Genomic DNA, 25669 nt, shown 5'->3' with positions numbered 1-25669 from the left:
TGATGAGGCCCCGCTCTGTCTGTCGGCTTGATCCATCACTGGTGGTTTTGTTTTAGGGCAGCTCTCAATTGCATAAGGTGAGCTCCGCTATTAAAAGTTTCTCAAATCCCAGATAATGAAGTTCTGCCATTTGGTGGGCTGATGGGATTCCTTTCCAGCTTAGCACAGGGTTAGCTGCTACAGATTCAGTTTTTTGCCGTAGTTTACTGTGTAGCTGAGCACCCTGGCCTAGTCCTTCCTCACTGGCACATCTGGGAGCACTGAATAGCAGTTTTCAACTCTTTAGCTGAAAGTAGATTACAGGTAGAAGGTTTAGTGACTCACAACTGGCTATAACCCTGGGCGTAGTTTGCGTAGTAGCGCTACGCGTAGCTACGCGAAGTGCACTTCGCACTACACGAGCGACGCGAACTACATAGTGCACTGTGCAAAATGCTGTTTGCACTGATTGCACAGTGCTGGATGCTTGTCCGCACTGTGCAATCAGTGCAAACCGTATCTTGCACAGGGCAAGCGGTCATTTTCTGCAGCTCGAGTAGATTTCTACTCAAGCTGCAGCTTTCTCAAAGCGGACTGGTAGTTTCTCATCTCGCAAGGAGAAACCTGACCTTCCCGCGTTGAGAATCTCGCCGGGAGGTATATTTTCAATCGGCAACTTGTTGCTGCTGAGGAAAATGTCTCGCCGGGATGTAATTTTGCTCGCTCGCGGTCGCCAACTTGACATTGAGGACCGCGAGCAAGTAAAAAATGACTGCTGCGCTACGCTACACTATGCTACGCTACGCTATGCGTGTTTGCATTGTGCTACGTGCAATTGGCGAAGTAGCACAAGCTTCGCAACCTACGCAAGCGTAGCGTAGTGCTTCATCCAGGGTTAAACTGGAAGTCACCTTTGTATCCTTTTTTAATTGTTTTGGTTGAAGTGGAACTTCAGAAGAGTGAAGAGAACTCTTCTTGTTATACATTCCTCAATTACTTATGTTTTTGGTAACATGTTTGACCTCTTCTTGTACGTCATCAATACGCTGAGGTCTTTAGCATCGGGCCTGGGGTGCGAGGGTGAGACAGCATGGAAGCTCAGCACACACCAACCACTCAGGACACCTGGGTTCCAACTTGTGGTTGTCCTAGGAATACCCGCAGCACCCCCCTTTATTTTACTTATCCCCTTGGGTCCCATGACCACGCCAGAAACCATTTTCCTTCTGGACTCCGGGGTGGGAAGAGAACCTCCCCTCCAGTGGTTCTCCCATTACATTCCTCCTCAATTTTCAATCAAACACAAGAACAGTTCTATCTTTCTTTTTCTTATCCCACTCTAATGCTGAACAAAACCACAACAGAAGCAATGCATTAACAGTACACTTATGCAAAGGATATGGGTCGCCCTCTGACTGAAAGGGGTAGATGGCTCATCAGTGTCAAATGTCCACCACATAGTGTATGATTTTGGTGGACTGGGTTTGAGATGGAGGTTATAGCTTGCGAACCCTTGCTTGCCACCACTGGACCCTGGCAGTGAAGGCTCTCCATCACAGTCTGTTAGACTGCTCTGAGTCACGTGCTGCCCCGCAGGCAATAGAGGTTGGATCTGGTTATGGACCAGGAGCCACTCGTCTGGCTGCTGATGTGGCAACAGGGTGGATAGGTATCCACTTCTTCCTGGGTGTTATGCTGGTCACGTGGATTGGAATGTGATCACCGGTCATGACGTCCGCTCCTTCTGGATGCTCCTCAGCATTTACTGGAGTGTTGAAACACTTGAACAAGGAAGCGTTATGTGTGATTGTCTTTGAACTTCACACTGTTGTCGCCATGGTTCTGTGCACACAGGTGATGCGCCACAGATGTATTTCAAATGAGAGCATAAACTTACTCCTGGGGCGGCGGTTTTTTGCTAGCACTATTTTTCCTGGCTGGAGGGAGGTCCATCGGGCTCATCGGCACTGGGACATCTTTTGGCTCCGAGATTCTTGCTTAGTGGTAACTTGACTGTCCAGACATTATGGTTCGGGCCCTAAAGGGTGGTGTGAGATGACATCCTCTGCCCTCGTCTTAAAACAGAGACACCTGGACTTGATCCCTGTGGTGCTGTGGGGGTTAAGCAATAGGCCCTCAGGAAAACATAGATGATCTGCTCTGCACACTGCTGTTTGCTTGAGCAATGTGAACGGTCTTGGTAATTGTTGTCATGAGCCACTCCACTTCTCTGTTTGCTTGTGGCCACTGGGGAGTGAGCTTATGATGTTCTGTCCCTCGTGAAGCAAGGCAGCTGGGGAGCTCCTGCCCTAAAACGTGACCTGTTGTCTGTGCTCAGCTCCTTGATGAAACTGTGTGTAGCCATTATCTTTTCAAGACTCGGTATGACCTCTTCTGCTGATGTCAACTTCACCATCTCTAATACAACATCTTTAGAGTGGTTGTCTATGACAACTAACATGTGACCCCCATCTGGGTGGCTTCCAAAGTCAGTGCTAGCTCTGTGCTAGGCTATTTGCAGGATGTGCTCCATGATGCCAGGGAGGGGGGATCAGGAAATCTGGTGGCTTGGCAGATATTGCAGTGCCGTAGTGTGTTCACTTGTTTGTTAAGTTTTGGAAACCACACTTTTGCATTGAGTCTATCCTTGGTATTTAACATTCCCTGCTGGGATCCGTGCACCAGGTTGATAAGTTGCTGGCTCAAGCTCAAGGGGATTACCAGCCAGGTGCCTTATAAGAGACAAATATTGGTGTGATGGTCAGTTTCTCATGTAAGTGGTACAGGGAGGTTAGAACTTTTTGTGCCTTCTCTATACGGCTGTGCAGCCCGGCATTGACTGCTTCCCAGGTCCCCAGCTCAATGGCCAGATGGAGGCAGTAATCCTTCTCTGTGGTTTGGATGATGTCAGCCAAAGAGACAGGGAGGGGTCTGGATCATTCACCAACTATCTGCATGTACTCTTCCTTCTCCGCAGCTTCTGCTGCCTCCTGTTCCATGGCACATGGGTGTGCTGAGAGAGAAAGTCGGCGGGGTTGTGGATCTCTTACTTGTACACCACCAAGAGTTGGTACCCTTATAGTTGAATTATCCATTTTTTGATCCTCTGGGCGGCCTTGAGACAGATCCTTGGAATAGCAGAATCAGAGATTTGTGATCAAGGTAAAAGGTTATAAGAAATGAATGAAGAAGGGTGCTGGACTCAGTTTAAACTTATTTTGAAATGTTAATTCGGTATGTGTGCTGTACTAGATTAGTGCCTGCTCACTAGAAAAAGACTATATGTGGCCTGGTGCACCAAGTCACCAGGGCTCCAGTACGCACTACGAAAATACAAATTCTCCTTTAGTACATTCAATTTATTTTTATCAGTATTTCAAACATAATCAAGAACCTCATTTGTAATTCTCATACATGATGATTTGCGCCAAAATTAATTATTTCATCATTGTAACATTGTAAACGCAAACAAGTTTACATTCCACAACAATTAAAAAACCTAATGCATTTCGGGGCTGAGGCCCCTTTGTCGGGGGTCTGTTTTAAGAGAAAAAGCAACAAGGAAATTTTGTTACTATTGATACTTTTTTAGAGGTCTGTGCGTGTTCAAAGTTTAAGAATTCTATCTAATCTTACCACATATATGGGAAATGTATCTAATCCCTTGCAAACTTGTTATGATCAATTGGCAGTATTCTATTGAAAAAGAAAATGTAACACAATTAGAAATAGGGTAATTCATTACATTACCACTATGTAGTATTTTCAGAGAAATCAATATAGCCTAATTAATTTTACCTGAATATTTTCAGATATTGAGATATCTGGAAAGGAAGAAGCAAGGTAGTTTTTAAGTTACTTCATTGGAAAAAAGAACAAACAATATGTCTCAGAGGTCTCAGATTAGCTATTCGACCGATGTTATACCGACTAAACAACAACCCTCAATTCATGGAGAAATTGTTCGAAATTCTAAATAAGTGTTCCTTGGATTTAATATTATTGCTAATCGAAGAACTCGCAAAAACTATACGCGATCTAGAGGAAGAGATTTTTAATGTGAAACGAGAACTGTCTGAGAGAATGGAGGATGAACCATGGGCTAAAATTTTGGAGGACATTAATATAAGGTTAGACAAGTATGGAAGGGAGTTACAAGAAACAAAATTGCGTAAATTTAAGCGCGATACGATCGACTACAAGCTAAATGAAGCCTACACCTGGGCGGAAGTTTATGCTAAAAGGAGATACACCAGCAAGAAACAACAACCTGAAAAAACTTCCTTAGAGGAAAGTGTAGTCTCGGACAGTGACTTAAGTACCACAAGACAGCCTGTAACTTCCCACAGCCCCAAAAAACAGGCCCACAAGTTCTGGATTCAACAGATTCTATACCCGGATCTTCATCGAATTTTTTTTTAGAAAAGGACCTACCACCGAGGAAACCACTGGATTTTCCAACTACACAACCAGGAGACAAAAGACGAGAAGAGGACAAGGAAAAAGAAAAGGAGAAAGAAAAGGAACAAGCGAAGAAAACGGGATTGAGGAGCCAGACAAAAACCTCGTAATCAATATTTCTCACTACTCTCTCTCAAAATTCGAGATAGGATTGCTAAATAAAGGGACTTCTTTTGTTAACACATATCAGACCAATGAATTAGAGACGGAAGTAGCATTTTTCAAATTTATGAGAATTCTGAGATTGAAGCATTTCTTTACAATAGTAAATCCAACTGATACTGAGGATGAATCAGAGAAACAATTCAGACCCAAAAGCAATTTTATGGCACCGGTAACACACACGACGCTAGATACCTTTGAGATTCTGGTAAAAGCGGACCTACATAAAATTCGGTATAATATAAAGCTCAACAATTTGACAAGAGCAGAATATAGTGCTCTCCAAGGATTGGCAAGAAATAATGCCATTATGATCCAGAAAGCCGACAAGGGTGGAGGGCTAGTTGTAATGGACTCTGACTTTTATAAACAAAGAGGCTATGAACATGTCCAGGATATCAACACCTACGCTAAGCTTGAACACGATCCCACGACAAACATTTCCCAAAATTTGGATAACATCTTGGATAGAGCTGAAGAACTAAATTGGATTGACAATACCACAAAGCGATATCTAAAACAGATATACCCAAGAAGACCTAGAATTTATTTTTTGCCTAAAGTGCATAAAAATATGAACAATCCTCCGTTCAGGCCCATAGTGTCTGGGTGTTCCTCAATCTTCGAGAATCTAGGTATCTTCATTGATGCTCAAATGCAATCTTTCATTAAAAGTTGGCCAACGTACTTAGAAGACACTTCTGACTTTCTTAGAAGTCTTGCGAATATTACTACTGAAGGATGCATAGATTTGACACTCTGCACCATTGACGTGACTTCTTTATATACGTCAATCTTGCATAAGCAAGGACTAGAAGCTATGGAATGGGCTTTACTTAAAACAGACAAACCAGATGAACTCAAATGCTTGATATTACAGCTTCTGGAATTTTGTCTTGAAAACAGCTATTTTTCCTGGCAGGATGAATACTACACTCAACTTACAGGTACCGCAATGGGTTTTCCGGGGGCATGTATCTATGCCAACATTTTCATGGCGAAATTTGAACTTGATTATATTCTTGAAGACCCGACTTGGCAGCAGGGGATGATATGTTACCAGATCTACATTGACGACATATTTATAATATGGAATCGTCCAACATCTGAACTACTTCATAATATCAACAGTTTGAATCTGGCAAATCCAAGAATCCAGTTTACACACAACCTAAGTACGACGTCATTACCCTTTTTGGATGTTCTAGTTGAAATCAAAAATGGTTCTATCCAAACAAAACCGTACAAGAAAGCAACTGATAAAAACACAGCATTGGCATATGGAAGCTTTCACCAAGCAAGTTTGATTAATAATCTCCCTGTATCCCAGTTCATGAGGATCAAAAGGATATCTTCAAATAAAGAACAATGTGAAAAAAGCTTGGAGGAGCAGAAACAGAGATATCTGGATAGAGGTTATCCAAAAAAATTGTTGGAAGCTCACTTGGAAAAGATTAAAACCATACCGAGGATGGAACTTTTACAAAAGAAACCAAAGACAACAAACACCAGGATGGTCTTCGTATCTAAATATTCCACAGCATCCAGAGATATAAAGCAAATCATTCTGAAAAGATGGGAGATTCTATTAGCAGGGAAGGATTTTGGAACATTGTTCACAGATAGGCCATTATTCGCTTATAAAAGAGCCCAAAACTTGAAGGAGTTTCTAAGTAAACCAACAAAGGAGACCGCACAGCAACAAGTGGTTTTTAAAGGTACAACTAGATGCTTCAACTGCAAAAATTGTAATAATGTAATACCAGGCAATGTCTCACTACATCCACAGACTGGTGAGAAGATACAACTCAGGCACACCACTAACTGCAACTCTGAACATGTGGTTTACTCAATAAAATGTCCGTGTGGACTACTAAACATCGGCAAGACTGACAGGAAACTTAAGCTAAGATTATCTGAACACAAAAGTCGGATTCGTAATAAAAATGTTACTTCTCCATTGGCAAAACACTGGATTGAAGCACGACACTCAATAGCCCAATTACGCTTCCAAATAATTGAATTGCTACCGCAGAGATTGGGTCTGGACAATGCGAAAATCCTTCTACAGAGAGAAGCTTTTTGGATACGTAGGTTACAAACACTTGTTCCAACCGGGCTAAATGACAAAATGGAAATTACATGTTTTTTTTGAGAACCACAAATCTGAACCGTAAGGGGTTTTAACACACAGTGGTATAGTCGCATGCATCATCACTAGTATGAATGAGAGATATAGTAAAAAGCATAATATATAAAGATTTTTTCTGATAAAAAAGACCCCTTTTCTAATCGAAGCTACACATCATTTTTACAAAATGTAAATAGGCAGGATTACTTATTTCGTACTGTTTTGGTTGTTTTGAAGGAACTTAAATACTAGTATCTAGTAGAGGTTCTAGTACAGAATTGTTCAGATATACACATAATATACACACTAGTACTAGTGTGGGCTAGAGTTACAAACGTGATGCAGATGGGCTTTTTATAAAAATGAATTTTTTCAAAAAGTTATGAGCAATGCACTATTTGTATAGAATGTAAATAGGCAGGAATAAGAGCAGTCCATTGGTTATATTGGGAAAACTGTGAATTGATGTCAGCATTAACTGCTGTTGAAAATTATTACCCTTTCATAAAAACAGCACCAACAGTTTATGCCCACACTTTGATTCCTGATTATCTAACTTTCATCTTTTAATAATAGCGGTCGACGGGCAAATCCAATGAAACCTATTGTGTTTTCACACACATCAGTACAGGTGACACATGCCCAATACTTCGTTAAATTTATCATTCAACCCTCACCATTTAACAATGGCGACCGGATTAGCTAGGTTTAATACATCATATTCCCTTTTATTATTGAACTTTGTGTAACGCGCGTGGAAATAGACAACTTAAATATAAAATCTTTTCGTTTATGAGCGAACCTCGTTTCTTGGTCGAAAACATGTAAACCGTTTAAATTTCACAAGCGTGTTAAAAGGCTTTCGGAAATGCAAAGCGCATAGACGATTTTGATCACTATACAATGGCGGCTAGTTTCAGTTCGGTTTCGAATCCGTCGTCTGTTACCATGTACTCGAGAGGATAGAAAGAATAATAGAGAAAGGACTTGGTCTCAACATTCAGTTTCCGGTCGACTCGACGGGCACTGGATGCTTTACAGAACGGCAGCATTTCACGCTAATGGTAAGCTAGTATTAGACGATACGCCTTCCTAACAAAGTGGTTTTTAATTTAGGCAATAGATTTTTTAATTTCGGCAATAGATTCCTTAACCCTTTCGATGCTGATGACGAGCTCAGCTCGTCATGATGCACGGTTGAGCTGTGCTGATGACGAGCTGAGCTCGTCATAAAACCATAGCAATGATGAAATATCAGCACAGGAGGGGAAAACACCTAGCAGCCAAGGTGCTAAACGCATATTCCTTTTCTTTATATACTTTCAGCACATCTTGAATTGAAACCTCAGCAAGGCTGAAGTTAAACGTGTAAGACTCGCAGGTAAAAGCCCTTCTTTTTAGAACCTGCAATTCTTTTTAGAACCTGTAATAATTTGTTTTCGTTTGCACAATAAGAATATTATACTAATGGGCAAACACAACCTTGATCGCATTCAGGTCTCTTCACGTAGATTCGGTCCAGAACAGTACAGGTGAGCTCATAATAAGAGCGCATGTGTGTAGAACATATTGTTTGTTCTTTTTTCCAATGAAGTAACTTAACACCTTGGCTGCTAGGGGGTTTTCCCGCTGGGTGCGGAGGATCCTTGATACCCATTGTTCATGACAAGGTCAACTCGTCATAAGCACAGGGCAGGTAAAACCCATGACGAGTTGACCTTGTCATGAGCACTGAAGGGGTTAAAAACTACCTTGCTTCTTCCTTTCCAAATATCTCAATATCTGAAAATATTCAGGTAAAATTAATTAGGCTATATTGATTTCTCTGAAAATACTACATAGTGGTAATGTAATGAATTACCCTATTTCTAATTGTGTTACATTTTCTTTTTCAATAGAATACTGCCATTTGATCATAACAAGTTTGCAAGGGATTAGATACATTTCCCATATATGTGGTAAGATTAGATAGAATTCTTAAACTTTGAACACGCACAGACCTCTAAAAAAGTATCAATAGTAACAAAGTTTCCTTGTTTTTTTTTCTCTTAAAACAGACCCCCGACGAAGGGGCCTCAGCCCGGAAATGCATTGGTTTTTTAATTGTTGTGGAATGTAAACTTGTTTGCGTTTACAATGTTACAATGATGAAATAATTAATTTTGGCGCAAATCATCATGTATGAGAATTACAAATGAGGTTCTTGATTATGTTTGAAATACTGATAAAAATAAATTAAATGTACTAAAGGAGAATTTGTATTTTCGTAGTGCGTACTGGAGCCCTGGTGACTTGGTGCACCAGGCCACATATAGTCAAGGTAAAAGGTTGGCTATAGAGGTTAAGGTGGAAGTGCTGGCATCACTAGTGGATGGTAATTACTCCCTTTTTGATGTGAGAATACCGTTGTTCCACAGGTGTCAGTACTCAGCTTGCATGTGTGATGCGGGCCCACTCCCCACATGTCTGTCTTTGGGACAGTACTGCTTCTCGGCCAGTAGGACTGGCGTCAACGGTTTGAGTCAAAGAATGGTAGAGCTGTGTGCTCTGACAGAGCCTGTTTGGTGGCTTGAAATGAACTTTCTTGCTGTTCACCCTACTTCCAGTGTGTGTCCACCTTGGTGAGGGCCCTGGGTGGGTCCATTAGGGTAGCAAGGATCTTCACGAACCGGCCATAGTACGTGACCATCCATAGCAAACTTATGATGCAGGTTACAGTGGAGGGGGTGAGCGTCACCAGTATGTTTCAGACTTTTGCTGGTTCTGGCATGATCCCTTTTGCTGTGAATTGATAGCCGAAGAAGCATATTTCCTCCTGGAGGAACGCACATTTCTCTTGGTGAAGAGTGAGCCCTCTGTCTTGAAGCCAGGTGAAGTCATTACATAGTTAATGGAGGTGGGTTTTCAAGGTGTCAAGGTGGAGATGTGGACTTGGATATGGTCGCTGATGCTCAGTACACCTAAAAGGCCAACCAATACCCCTCTGATGATGTCCTGGAATACTTTTGCTGCGCTGGAGATTCTGAAATTAAGACACTTGTACCTCCTGAGCCCTATGTGGTTGAAGAAAGTGGTCATGTGTCGGAGGATCTGATGGTACCCTGACCTCAGGTCCATCTTTGAGAACCATTGTGATGTGGCCAGTTCACCCACGATGTGGTCAACTGTTTGTGTAAGGTGCCGTTCATGCTTTATGGCTGTGTCTGGGAGGAGCATGTCTTCACATATCCTCACTTCCCCTGGCTCATTTGGTTTCTTGGCTATCGTTATGGGCAAGACTCATGGGGTCAGCCCGTCAACCTTTTCAATGATTTCTGTGGCTTCCAGTTTCTTCCATTCTACCTCCATTTTTGGCTGCAGATTGAACGGCACACAGAGATAGCATAGGGTAACTGGATGCACCATCTGGTCAATGTGTAAACGGCTAGTCTGCATTTAAAGCATACAATCCTATTGAACAGGTGGCTGAATTCTCACATCAGGCTTTCCACTTCGCTGGCGTGCACCATGAATGTGAAGTGGATGAGATGGAGGTGTGGGGCAGCTCACTAGCATGTCCATTCTGCCTTTCGTGATGTACACCATGAACCTTGTGACTTAGTCCCAATGTGCAATTGTGGAGATGAAGGCCCCCAAGGGAGAGAGGCACTTAGGGGCACCAAGGGCATACACTTTTGTGGCCATAGGGCGATGGATTGATGGCTTGCAAAATGATTGGCCCATGGCCAATGGCATGACGTTAACGGAGGACCCTGTATCTACTAATGCTGTAAGATGGAGTGCTTCCAATGTGATCAGGCAGTGGGGGGCAAATGTGTCTTTCTATTGGGACTTATCTATAGTGGTGATCACATGTATCGTGCCCTCAAATGGGTCATTGTCCATGCTGTTGTCTTTTTGCAGTTCAACGTCCTCCTGTTTTGCTGTTTTTGCCTAGTATCATCTTGGTTTGGGAGTGGACTGGTATACCTTTGTGTAATGGCTGAGCTTCCCACACACTGAACACTTATTCTCCTTTGTGGGGCAATCCCTAGTGTGTGGGGTGGCATTGCCACACCAGCGGCAGAAGTGAGGCATAGTGCTATTCCTTAGTTGATCTTTCCTGGTGGTGGTAGGTGTCCGAGTCATTTCATTGATGGGTTCTGTCTTTATTGAGCACTGGAGGGCTGCTTTCATGCACCGCTAATGACTTTAAAAGTTCTTTGGACCTGCCTAATCTGAGGATGTTGGCCAATGGTATCTAGAGTATGTGTTTCCTGAAATTCACTGAAGAACACCCCCAGATGAACCGTGCCTTGATCTTGCCCTGCTCATCTGGCAAAGTGCAGGTGCTTGTTAGCACTAGTCTACTGATTCCTTCAGCGCTTGAAGGGCTTGACAGAGCAGGAGCATCTTGAAATCGAGATTGGCAAGCATCTTGAAATGTGCTGTGAACCGCAGGTCTGCTTCCACCACGGTCTTGGCAGGCTTGTGTACCGATTCTTTCTTTTGAAGCTGTACTCTATGCCCACCATTAAGTCATGTGCCCTGGTACTCCGATTGATTTGCAGGGTAGGGTTACATGAGGGGTGGTCAAAAGGACAGTGAAGACTCACCAGCAGGTGCAGTAATTTTTTGTCTCAACCATTTGAAGATACAGACGTTTGTTACTGTTAATCAGTTTTAGTTTGTGTCAGCTTGGCAACAGATCCTCATGGTTTCTTGGGTAAGCGACATCCTGAGTAGTGCTCCAGGAATATATTTGTCAAATATCCAAGACTTGCCTCCGTGTCAATGCAGCTCCTCTCAAAGCAGTCCGGCCCCTCAGTTTCTCACACATCGGTGCAGAGACAGAACATTGAGTAAAAAACATCGAATTACACAAATATTGTATCAAAAATATTGTGGGTCGGGAATATCGACAGACAAATTCTCGTTGTCAAGAATTTTGATTTTAGGCAAGTAATATCGATTTAAAAATCTTGAAGTGTTTACTATCGTTTGCAAAAATATAATTGCTAAAAATATCGATTTCTTTATTAATGGTATGTATTTTGGTATTATATGTGTTAAAATTTTAGTAGTTATTATTTTTTTTTTATTTGAAATTTGCGTTTTTAGTTCCGTAGCTGGTTGTGGGTTTATAGGGGAATAGGATGGGAAGTAATTTAATTATAGAACATTTATTGATTATTTTTAGTAGTCATTATTTTTTTTTATCTGAAATTTGTGTTTTTCCGTATCAGGTTGTGGGTTTATAGGGGAATAGGGTGGGAAGAAATTGAATTATATTAATTCTATTGAATAATTGTTATTTATTAATATTTGTTTAATTGAGATGTTTTCGTATTAAATGTGTAAATTATTTCATTATTAATTATTTCATAATTTTGTGTTAATTAATTTTAAATAATTAATTAGTAATTAATTATGGTAATTGTATAATTAATTTTAGGTGTGTGTTGTGGTGTTTATAGGTGTAAATGGTGGGAAGGGGGAAGTTATTTTTTTGATGAATTATTAATTAGTTGTTAATTAATTTAAATTAATTAAATAGTAATTAATTATTGTAATTGAGTAATCAATTTTAGGTGTGTGTTGTGGTGTTTATAGGTGTAAATGGTGGGAAGTATTTTTTTTTATTGATGAATTTTGCATTAGTTGTTAATTATTTTAAATTAATTAATTGGTAATTAATTATGGCAATTGTGTAATTGATTTTATGTGTGTGTTGTGGCTATTATAGAGTATAGAGTACTCAATGAATGTTTTTTATTTTTTATTAATAATATTTTTTCAATTCATTATTAATTATGTTAATTATGGAAATAAATGTAAATACATTTTTTAGTTTTTTTTATTATCCGTGTAGTGTTATAGGGTAGGAAATAAAATTCATAAATTTATGTTTAAAAAATGTGTTTGTTAAAATTTGCTACTTTTAAATAAATATTGGTTATAAATGTATTTAATAATGTATTTTATATAATATTTGTACCTTTTTTGTTATATGTAATTAATATTATATGTGTTCTTTTTATATGTTTAATATATTTAATCGTATATTTTTAAACTATAGTTTATTTATTTTTAAGATCATTTAATGTTTTCAATTGTTTGAATGTTATTAGTAATTTTTGTTTCTCTGCTATCCAACACTTTTCCTACTGTTGCACTCACTGGAGTGGGAATAGTAATTTTTTCCCCTCCACTTTCCAGCACCTTCCCTACTGTTGCATTCACTGGAGTGGGAATAGCAATTTTTACCCCTCCGCTATCCAGCACTTTCCCTACTATTACACTCACTGGAGTGGAAATAGTAATTTTTAGCCCTCAGCCATCTAGTACTTTCCCTACTGTTGCACTCACTGGAGTGGGATTGGTATTTTTGCCACTCCGTTATCCAGAACTTTCCCTACTGTTGCACTCTCTAGAGTGGGAATAGTAATGTTTACCCCTCTGTTATCCAGCTATTTCCCTACTGTTGCACTCACTGGTGTGGGAATAGTAAATTTTGCCCCCCCCCCGCTATCCAACATTTTCCCTATTGCTGCGCTCACTGGAGTTGGAATAGTAAATCTAATTATTTCGCTATCCAACATTTACGCTACTTTTGCACTGACTGGAAATAATAAATTGTACCCCTCCGCTATACAACACTTTCCCTACTCTTTGGAGTGGGAATTGTAATTTCCCCCACTCCGCTATCCAACACTTTCCCTACTGTTGCACTCACTGGAGTTGGAGTACATTTAATTATTCCGCTAGCCAACATTCTCCCTACTTTTGTATTTATTATATGTTTTTTTGGAATAGTTTATTGTTTTAATTAATTATAGAATTGTTTTTTTTAATTTGAATATATTGATATATGTATATATTTATTTTTATATAATTTAAAAGTTTACAAATTAAATAAAGATAATAGTTAATAAATTATTTCAAAGTAAATATATGTATATGTATAAATTATTATGTTTGTGTGTTTATATTTTTTCAAATTACATTTATTTTTTATATTTAGTTAAAATGTATATTAAATAAAAAAAATTGTTAAAGATAATATACTTTTATACATTTAATATATATTATTTTATTTTATTTATATTTTTTAATCAATATTTTTTTACATCTATTTTTTTAACTTCAATATTTTTGATTCAATATTTTTGTACTTACCTGTGTTCTTTTTTTTATAAACCTTTTTATTGATGACAACAGTAACACATTACAGATATTGCAAGTATGAAATCATGGAGTACATCTACAGCCGTCTTATGCATGTATATGAACAAATCCTATTTTGCTTGTGTGCTTAGAGACACAGTCACCCACCCATCTCAGTCAACATGTAACTCCCTGCGATGTTACTCCGCATGCGGGGGCTAGCACACATTTCCTCTATATTCATTCCACTTTCCCCTATATTTGTGACCACTTACTGGGACATCCCGTTGATTCACATCATGCATCAGTCCATATCCTTCTTTCATACCGCAAGTGTTGTTATTTCGTGTGAGTCCCATAATCTAGCAATGTTACGCTTGGCTACTATCGCTCCCAGTGTCACCCAGGTTATTTCTTTGTTGTTAAGGTTGGTGAGTCCCCAAATGTTCAAGAGGCAGAGTCCTATCTTGGGTTCTACTGTGATGCCCAACACCTCCTCCATGCACCGCGCCCAGGCTAACCAATATCTTCTAATACTTGCACACTCCCAAACGATATGGATGAATGTGCCTTCTTGACCACACTGTCTCCTGCACTCAGTGTCTGCCCTGTAGTCTATTTTCGCAAGCCCTAACCATGATAGATATGTTCTGTGTAATATTTTTAACTGAACCAGTCATAGACTGGAAGAGATTGCAGCATCTCTGGGGGAAGCCAGGGCCTCAAACCATTCCTCATCCTCCATCTCCACCACATCTAGTTCCCAGTGTGCACGGAGCTAGAGGAGTGGGTCAGGCATGTTGTTGATTAGCTTCTTATACGTCAATTAAATGGATTTCTTATGCATATATTCGTTGAGGATTCTATCTTCGAGTGGAGAGTATTCTGGAAGCAACGCCCCCGTTGAAATGGCAGCCTGCAATGCATGCCTTACCTGTATATATCTAAAGTACTCTGTGGGTGCTAGATCAAACTATGTTTGCAGCTGCGTGAAGGGAATCACATCTCCATTTTTCCACTGGTCCCCAACCCTTGAAATTCCTATAACATCCCATAAATCGAATCCCTGGGAGTTTCTCAAGTTACCAAATTGGTCTACGACCAGAGTGGGGTAACTTGTGTGGTCTACACCGACCATCCGATACTCTTGTTGACTGTGTGCCATATCTGTACTGTGTGTGCCGTTGGACCCGTTAAGTCTAGTTTATTGGGCTTGGAATAGAGTGCTCTTATAAAAATGCCTTCTGGGAGAAGCCACCTATCCATCTGATAACCAGGGTCATCCTGGGGTCTATATATGCCTTGGTTTATGGCTGCCAGCAGTGACGCCCAATAGTATCTTTTGACATTGGGGAGACCAATTCCTCCATCATACCACCCTCTTATTAGTTTTTGGGTTGATATACAGGGTGTTTTTCTTTCCCACAGGAGCTCTCTCTGCTCACTTACAATAGCTTGGAAATAGTCTGATCGTACGGGGTGGGAAGAGAACGTCCCCTCCAGTGGGCCTAACATTACATTCCTCTGCAATGGTAAAAATACAGGATGCGCCCGCCAGTGTGGTGGGCCCTTCCTAATTGCCAAGGCGAGACCGCCGCTCCTATGGCGGGTAGTCCCGTTTTGCACGGGGATGGCGGTATTGTACAAACTTATCTGCGGCTGCTCTGCCACGTGCCTTGGTCCGGTTCCACCAGGCACGACCCCACCTCTTACAAGATCCAAAAGGGACCCACCACTCCAAGCATCTGAACTTGCTCCTTTTGATGTCTGATTCATTTAGGTATTAGTGACCACTGCCTCTGGCCAGCCTCCATCCATCCAACCATTTGCGTGCCGCATCTGGAGTGTCGAAGAACCAGGTCTTCCCTTCAGCCTCTATCCTCAATCGTGCTGGATACAGCATATAGTATTTAAGTCCTTTATCTCTCAGCCTGAGTTTAATTCCCTGGAAGAGGGTCGCTGCTTCTGCACCCTCACTGTAAAATCAGGAATAAAGGTCACCACGCTATTGTCGATGTTAATAGGTGGGGTGGTGCGGGCTGTTTGCAGGACAATGTCATGGTGTCTGAAGTGGAAGAGTCTCACCAATAGCGGCCTTGGGGGGCCCCCGGTTTAGGTCTACCCCCGGGGATGCTGTGTGCCCTTTCCACTGAGAAGAATTTGGATAGGGTTATAGGTTGGAGATGTTTAGTAATTAGTTCTTCAATGAATAGGTCAGGTACAGACCCGCTGCTCACTCTGGCACCCCAAGGATCCTGACATTGTTTCGGTGGGACCTTCCCACACAATCATCCAGTTTACTTTCTAATACTTTATTCACTGTTTGGAGATGTTTGATCTGTTGCTGTATAGTTTTGGAATCCTGACAGAGATCGGTCGTAACGTCCTCTATTGTTTTGACCTTTTCACTCATTTTCTGAAGGTCTGCCCTGATGAGTGTCACTTCAGTCGTTATTGAGTCCATTCTACTTACGAGTGAGGCTCACACTCCTGTGATGGAGTCCATCATATCCTTTAATGTAGGTTCTTCAGGTCCTTGTTGCTGCCCCGACGGGGGCAAGTTTTGTTTGGTGGGTGTTTCGAGTTCCCTTAGTTCCTGACATTGCATTTCCCGTAAGACACTGAAGGGGGGGAGAGAAGTCTTCTGTTCCAAGTCACCCTGTGCCCCTGGGATTCTGCCCGTCGCCTGCCTTTGAAGCGCTGCAACTGCCAATTCCAAGCGGCCTAACACGGTTCTCCAGAGGGGTGGGGTTAAGGGATTAATGCGATTGTTCAGAATCTGTGCCCTTATGTGTCTAAGTCAGGAGATGGGCCCAGGCTGACCCCTCCGCATATCTTACTGCCCACGTGGTGTTGCAAGCGCACTCTCAAACGGGAGTGTTGTGGAACTCCCGGGGGATCGGACACCTGAAGTGCTTTACTGCTGGTCCATACGGGGGCCTGTGCTCTCGCTGGTCCACTGATGCTTTGCCTTCCTTGACAGCATGGGCTCTATGAGCCGGTCACCAGAAAAGAGGGACCTGCCCGCGCAAATCGCGATGCTGTCCTCAAATGGTCTCTCCTGTAGGGTTTCGTTGAAACGCAGTTGTCTAGGGGCTGCTAGCCACTTGTTTCCTTATTGCACCCCCGACTTGCAAGCGATCACCTCAGTGCTCCATAGCACACGGGCTGCTGGAACCAGTATCGGGTCTTATATCAGTCCTAAGCTTAGTGGTATCAGGCAGAGATACCGGGCCCACTCGCTAGAGGTCCATTTCAAAGTGCCTAAAGGGGGGATGTGCCAACGTCTCCACCAGCTACTCCTTCACTGATCCACTCTAACATGCCAATCCCTGTGGAGATGGGGTAGGCCACATCCGTATGATGCTCTTAAATCTGGCTGCCTGGTCAAGTTCTGCGCAGCTAGCCTGGGTCTCCTCATTCTCCCGGCCGATTCCTCCCCGCTGCACCTACCGCCTTGTTGTGCACAGCGGGTGCCTGCATGTGGGTGCCGGCCTGTTGTTGCCGCTTAAGGGATCGGACCGTGGTGCGCGGTGATGTCTACATCGCTTACTGCAAGTCTCGTCGCCTCCGCAGTCATCTCCTCGCGGTGCTGCTGGTTACGCAAGTCCGCGGCGTCTAAATGTTCTTAGGCCCTGAGGTTTTTTCTCGATGTTTCGCCTCCGTCTGGGTAGGTCACCGCTTGCAGGCACCACGCTGGGTTCACCGCATATTGGACTATGCGTTTCGTTGCATGGAACAGATCTATGTGGAGGATTTATTAGCGGCAGAGGTTAGAAATTCATGGAGCTTCACTAGGGTGCGACCATCTTTGTCGACGCTTTGCCACACCCCTCGTACTTACCTGTTTAAGAATAGGAAGTCGAGTTTTGCATTATATATATATTTTTTTATATTTTTCATCAATGTTTTTAGCATAGATATTCTATGAATGAACCTCCCACATCACAGTTCTCTCCTTGTCCTGGGCTTGGGGTGGGAACAATAAACCAACGTCTTTGCTGTGGTATATTGATTTTAGCAGACAGTGCTTTTGAACCACGTTACGAAATCATTTCGTCCGCAAACTACTGGCTCTCGAGGTCCAGTGCTTATATAAGCATTGAAACACCACCTGGGAAAAGGTAGAGCTCAAAGAACAGGCATTCCACCTGTAGTTTCATAATCGCAGACAACCTAGGCAGGGATCTTTTTTGTAGACATTTTTATGGGAAGGGAAAACAAATTGTCAATGGGATGTGTACTGTGAAGTCACAATCCAGATATTTGAGTGGAATTTTAGGTATGACTAGGTAGTTTATTGAACTGGACTGCTCTGGAGCTATACCATAGTTTGGACTTCTATCAAGTAAAAGGAAATTAATTTCTGAGCTGAATTATCATTGCCTCCCATAGATCAAGGGCAAAACCAGTAGGTTTTTTTTGGTGTAAAGGTCCAGGGGCATCTAGAAGGACAGAGAAACCGTAATGGCCTTGAATTTGATGGAGGGAAGCAACATCTTGCATGACACACAACATGTCTTGGCACAAGGCACCATTTATACAGCACACATCCCCATGGATATTGCCTATATGCACGGACCTGTTATATCTCTACATGGAGTAGTGAAAGAACTGCGTTATGGGAACACATTTCACTCAAAGGGCCAGCAAACCATCTCCCAGGTTATGACACCTTCCTGCACAAAAACAATCCTAAGGGGTGTTTGTTTTCCTCTTTCTATGTGTGCTGCAGAATACAGCACAAAAGGAAAGAGGAAAAAGTGAGGAGAAATAAACATATTTTTCTTAGTTAGTCCTCTCCTAGGGAGGTGTACAGATTTGGCACTTCCCCAGGTTTACATGATTTTATAAATTTGGGGCACCATTAAAATCCAGGGGTGTTGCAAAGGAAAATTCACTGCAGCGCCAATGGGACACCTCCCGAGCGCAGAGTAAAGCGACGCAGGGATTTGTGCTGCATTGCGTTACTTGAGATTTATGAGGCCACTCAAAGCCAAGCCGAGTTGCTTTGCGTGGCTTCATAATTCGGATTCAGAGCCCTGCATCACGCACATGTACCACTTTATGTGGTGCAAAAGTGATGCGGGCGCTCATCAAAGCCCCTTCGAGTCCAACAGACCCGTATGCCCTGCTGGAGACAAATCCAAGACAATGCGAACAACTTCCAGTGCTCGCACAGATTGATGCCACTTGTACCTATGTATATCACTAACATTTCATAAACATGATGATAAAATGTATAGTTAACTTGAACGATGACAGCCTTGTTGCAACTGATGTTATAAAAAGAAAGCTAATCATATTTATTGCTTTATGATTTTGAGTCATTTTTGTATAGCGGGATCCGAGCTATACATCTGGCAATCTCAATTGGCATGTTTTCACGTTTCCTCGCTTGCTAACTGTAAGAGTTATAGCTGACTAAAAGGGCACGATTCTATCATATTTTTTGCGGCAAATGCAGATTTCCAACAGCCATTTTACAATGCACTGATCGTTCTAACTAGGTTTTTGCCTGAAGCTATGTAGCAATCCAGCTGTGAATTGTGTACGGCTACAATTTCCACATCATTAGATGTTATGGCTAAAAAAACTGACTTTGTTGCAACTACTAAATTAATAATTTTGAAGGAAACGCATACACTCTAAATAAATTATAGGCTGTGATTTTCATTGATCACACTCAGGTTGGTCAATTGTTTCGTTGAATGACTTGTTTCTTAATCATCTAAGGATATTAACCTGTTGTAGCTTAAGACTAGAAGGTTGCACCAGGCTATCATTTCGTAGAATAACATTTTTTTTTCTCATAAGGCTGGCAGTGGCCTGGGACTATTACCAACAGTGTAGTTTACTGTAATTATAATATAACTTATAAAAAGTAGACACAGAGGGACCAATTTATAAAGATGGTTTTAAAACGTGCGATCTGCTCCTTGTAGTTTTATCCCTACAACTTCAACAGATGTACAATTTTTATAGCATTCCTAAAAATCCCAAATCAATCACTCCTGAAGCTAAGAAAATTATAGATTTATGGGCGTATGACTATCCTTAAACAGACAAATTCCTGCATGCAAAAAGTCTGCCTTTTCACAGTTATTCATACATCTTAACTTTTATTTTGTTATTGTTTTATTCAAACAAAAAATATTTTCCAGTATGGCAAAACCCTTTCATTTACAGCCACTGGAAATACAAGGGTATTTGGGGGCTTTTCATAACTATTTACACATTTCCTCTCACCATGTTCAGAGTACAAAAAGTATGTGAAAGTGCAATCAATCAATCAATCAGCGTATTTGTAAAGCGCGCTACTTACCTGTAAGGGTACCAAGGCGCTGAGGGAAGGGGGGGGGGGAGGGGAAGCTGCTACTGCTCGAAGAGCCAGGTATTGAGGAGTCTTCTGTTGGCGAGAAGGTCTTGGGTCTGCCGTATGTGGGTAGGGAGGGTGTTCCAGGTCTTGGCGGCGAGGTAGCAGAAAGTTCTGCCACCAGAGGTCGTTCGTTGGATGCGGGGGACAGCTGCGAGGGCGGAGCGGAGCTGGAGGGTGGGGGGGGTGGAAGCTGAGTGTGCTGTTCAGGTAGGCTGTTCCGGCATTGTGGAGTGCTTTGTGTGAGTGGGTGAGGAGCTTGAAGGTGATCCTCTTGTCGACGGGGAGCCAGTGTAGGTCTCTCAGGTGGGGGGTGATGTGGCTGCGACGGGGGACGTTAACGATCAGTTGGGCGGAGGCATTTTGGATGCGTTGTAGTCGTCGTAGGGGTTTGGTTGGGATTCCTGCGTAGAGTGCGTTGTCGTAGTCCAGTCTGCTGCTGATGAGGGCCTGTGTCACCGTTCTTCTTGTATCGGTGGGGATCTACTTGTAGATCCTGCGGAGCATGCGGAGGGTGCTGTAGCAGGAGGAGGAGATGGCGTTGACTTGTTTCGACATGGAGAGGGAGGAGTTGAGGATGAATCCTGGGTTGCGTGCATGGTCAGTGGGTGTTGGTGCTGTTCCTAGTGTGGTCTGCCACCAGGAGTTGTGCCAGGCTGAGGGGGTGGGACCGAGGATGAGGACCTCCGTCTTGTCCGAGTTCAGCTTCAGACGGATGCTCCTCATCCAGTCGGCGACGGCCTTCATTCCCTCGTGGAGTTTGGTTTTGGCGGTGCGTGGGTCCTTGGTGAGGGATAGGTTGAGCTGGGTGTCGTCGGCGTAGGAGATGATGTTGAGGTCATGATGGCGAGCCACTTGTGCGAGGGGGGCCATGTAGACTTTGAACAGCGTCGGGCTGAGGGATGAGCCCCGGGGGACGCCGCAGATGATGTTGGTGGCTTCGGATCGGAAGGGTGGGAGGCCGATGCTCTGGGTTCTTCCGGAGAGGAAGGACGTGGTCCAGTCAAGGGCCTTCTCTTTGATTCCGGCTTCTAGGAGGCTTTTCTTTAGAGTGCAATGGCAGACCGTGTCGAAGGCGGCTGACGGGTCCAGGAGGATGAGGGCTGATGTTTTGCAACTGTCTAGTTGGCACCTGATGTCGTCTGTGGCGGCGATGAGGGCTGTCTCGGAGCTGTGGTTTTGTCTGAATCAGGACTGGGATGGGTCGAGGATGTTGTTGTCTTCCAGGTGCCGGGCCAGTTGCATGTTGAAGATTTTTTCAATTTTTTCGATGACCTTTGCTGGGAACGGGAGCAGGGAGATGGGTCGGAAGTTATTGAGGTCCTTGGGGTCCGCTTTGGGCTTCTTGAGGAGGGGGTTGATTTCGGAGTGATTCCAGCTTTCCGGGAATGTCGGGCGGGGAAAAAAGTTGAGAAAACAGGCTCAGAACACGGGGCAGCAAGCTCCTGCTACCGCTGTTCGGCCTGCCTAAGAGGAGGCTTGGGAGGGAGGAGCAGCTGGGAGGCGGGAGCGGGGAGGCCAATGGGTGTATAGGGGGCAGGGCCACAGGGAAGCAGCGGGGGGAAGGGCCTGAGACAGGAGCGGAGGGGGGAGGGGGGAGCTGGCGCATGGGCGGGGGGAAAAGGTGAGAAAACAGGCTCAGAACATGGGCAGCAAGCAGATGGCGAGCAGCAGCATGGGGGCGACCTGCCTGCAAGCAGGGTCAGAGGTCGCAGGAAAAGCCATTAGAAACATTTTGGAAACCACATACATTTTTATGACTTAGTGGATTTTACCATATTTCCCAGGGAAACCATCTGCCACTTCCCAGGTAATACCCATTTCTTCTTTTAAATCTACCTCGGTCTGTGAGTGATATAACTGGACAACCTAATAAGTCCAGGTTGATTTCAAATGTGCACCTATATGTGTTTAAATATTCGGATAAGGCTACAGTACACCTCGTGCTGTTGTTATTACATAAATAGAAGTGTTTTTTTAATTAATATTTTATGGGGATGACGGGGCATATTACCAACAACTAGCGATAAGTATCGCTATGTTTGTTTAGCGGCGATATTTTTATCGCCGAGCTGCAGCGATTTTTATCGCTTAGGAACCTTGCTATTATCAAGGTTTATCTCCTAAGCGATAAAAATCGGCCGAAATGCATGAATATCGTCGAAAAGTCAGCGATATTCATGCATTACCGAGCTAATGCTCTTAGCCATGTTATCCACCTACCATTGGATAACATGGCTAAGAACTGCTCAGGGGCAGGTGTTAGCTTTTGGAGATATTCGTGCTTAGCGCGAATATCTCCAAAAGTTGGTAATAGGAGATAGCGATGTTAGCGACTGTTTCCAGTCGCTAACATCTTGGCACGCCCACTTTGCATGTCATTAGTGATAAATATCACTGACATGCAAAGCGGGGCCCAAGATGGTCGCTATCTCCTACTAGCTGTCGCTAACTGGTGTTAGCGACAGCTAGGTAATAGGGAGATAGTTTTATCTCCGCTTTCTTGGCTTTTAAAGCCATAAAAGCGGAGATAAACCCCCTTGATAATATGCCCCATCGTTTTTCCGCGATTTTGTTGCATAATACACAGTGATACCATTGTTTTCTTGGATTAAGGATTTCAACGAGGGAAAGGGCTACTAAATGAGTTTTCAGTCTAATCTTTACTCACTAATATCAAAGAATGACCGTTTTCTAAACGTAACGATCCCTTTGAAAAATTAAAACAACAATTTGTCCCAAATGCTCTATGTGCATTAGTGGTGTCTCTATAAAAAAGTTTTAAAAAAAGGTACATATAACCGTTCACTGTTGTATTTGCAAAACACAAAACATCGAAAAAGTGTCCTGCAGCACCACTCCCCTTTGTTCAATTATCTTCCTCCAAGTATTATTCTCCCTATAAACATTGAACAAAGGGGAAACTAACGTAATTGAAAACTTGTTTGCATTCCTTTGACTTCAGATTAGACTTCCACATCGTCCAAGAAACGGTTTTCAATTAACATTTTCACTTTTCCTGGAAACTAAACCGAACTAACCATGCATTATATGGCAAAACAAGTACAGCAGCCTGTTTCTTAAACTTCCGGTAACATTTAAAGATTACTCGGTCTGTCTTGTGGTTTATCACAATCCCTTGTTGCAAGAGGAATTCTCCGGATAATCCAGGTAGGGTTTTCAAAGCGAAGTTTATTAGTTAAAATTAAGTTCAAGAGAAAATGGAGCCCTCCACCAGAGCACGTTTCACGGGGGGCGCTCAGCAGCAGTAACTGGGCTAACCATCACCAAAGGCGGCAGGAGCCAGAACCCTTCATTCAGTTATAAATAATACATACAACCATTATGAGCGCGGGACCGGGCTCACACTACAACAAACAATGCACAAAACATTCAAGTGAAAGCACAAAACACACCAGACAAGGATACAGAGCGGAGCGACCTCTCCCAAAAAGAATACTGAGCCCGAGGAATGGTTCACCGTTAGGAAACGGGAGGCCTGCCGAAACAACATTCTTTGAAGCTATACAGTGAATATTCCATACGTTTACTGATCATCCTATTATACTAATCAATGTGCAATGTTATTGCAATGATTATCACGTGATTGATATGATCCTGGGAAGCCTGTCTTTTATGCTCATTTGAAAGTTCTGTTTAAAACGCATGAAGTTGATTTACTCTACAGTTCCATATGATTAAGACCTGAAAGAGGTTGAAACTCTGAAATAAATGAAGTGATTCACTTGAAACCGGCTGGTGTGGCTCGTTTATACAATGGTAACATAAACAAAAAGCAACCATATTTTCATGCAACATAATAATCCTTGAATTTTGAAGGCATGCCTGCATTACTTGAAACTCTGGGAGAGTGAGAACAAGCTCTTTGATCTACTGTCCGTTTACACCAGGCACAGTATCATCAGAAGCATTGACTGACAGTGTCGGCTCCTCTTTAGGGGCATTTGTCCGTGCGATAAGGCAGAAACATAAATGGTAATAACTACCATTTGTTTCTGCCTTCTCGCACGGCGAGAAAGCAGAAGTTCCTGGTTGGGGGTGGGCGGTCCTGCTCGAGGGCAGGGGGGAGTGGCTTGCCCACTGTTGTTCATACTGACTGCTTGGGCAGCCTGAGGCCGCCCAAACAGTCAGTATGAACAACAGTGAACAAGCCACTCCCCCCCTGCCCTCGAGTAACACCGTCCACTCTTCCTGTTCTCTATATATGCTGCAGCATACATAGAGAAAATGACCCGTGTGGGGCAGCGGCCTCACCAATCACAACGCTGCCATTGCAGCGTTGTGATTGGTGGAGGGGAGGGAGGCTGCCTTCCTGATGACGCGCGCTGCAGCTTCAACGCAGGACGGCGGGAATCTCGGGACTTAAGCGGGATGGTACGTTTTACTTTTATATATTTTTTCCCTTAAACCCCTCCAACCCCCCCATCCCATCCGCGACCCCATTTCCACCCGCCCACCCGCCCGTAATACCGGCCGCGACTGTAAGGAAGTGCTCGTTGGCTGCCACCGTTTGCTTAATCTTATCTCTTGAAACCTTCTGTGTCCAAAGTGGCCGGGTTGCACCTAATTCAATTTGTATTTACCTTAATAGAACATAAGGCATGTGAACAGTATTCTTCGTATTGCTCGGTTTAAGAGAACTTCACCCTTACCGGAAAGTGCCCTGATTGGGGTTTTGTATTTTGTCCGATTTTGAAAGTGTTTTATGCATATCACAAAAAGTGATGAAAAACGTGTTGTGGAGTGTAGGGGGGTGGGTTGCCTCAGCTAATCTCAGCTACTGGTAATTACTTTGAACCTCAATCGAGTCAATCTTTTTGCCCCACAGTGCCATCAAAAACCGGAACCAGGTGAAATGCGAAGGGGTTACGTATGTTCCCCTCTCAGAGGAAATCATGTTGGGCTGGACTGTTCTTCTTGGAGGAAAGCAAAGACTGATTTACATAAGACTGGTGCCTGCCTGATGTGACTTGGTGGTTAAAAATGAGGCACTGTTCAGAGCAATTACCAGTGGCTGAGATTAATTCGAGAAATCCAACAATCACGTTTTCGTTTTTCTCAATGTGATGCCCTAAATCCAATGGGTATGCCCAGACCTTGGTTTCATGCTCCCTAGGACTTAAGTTTCATGGTATTGATGAGACCCACATAGGCTGAAAGAGGTGCGAGGTTGTGCGTGTATTGCTCAGAGGGCCCTGGCTGCAAGTTTACATAAGACGGGTACTTAATGCGTGGCATGCTGAACATATTTATCTTCCGCGGGACACCGAGGGCAGCTTTATCCGTGTTGCCTTCTCTGTCTGCGCCACTTATCCAAGCCATCCAGCCCAGAGCTCTGGATCTATTCTCTACCCCGTCACTTTTGGTTAAAGGCCCGGCTGCAAATGAAAGTA

This window comes from Lissotriton vulgaris, unplaced genomic scaffold, assembly GCF_964263255.1.
Source record: "Lissotriton vulgaris unplaced genomic scaffold, aLisVul1.2 SCAFFOLD_554, whole genome shotgun sequence".
Taxonomy (NCBI): Eukaryota; Metazoa; Chordata; class Amphibia; order Caudata; family Salamandridae; genus Lissotriton; species Lissotriton vulgaris.
This window is presented reverse-complemented; position numbering follows the sequence as displayed.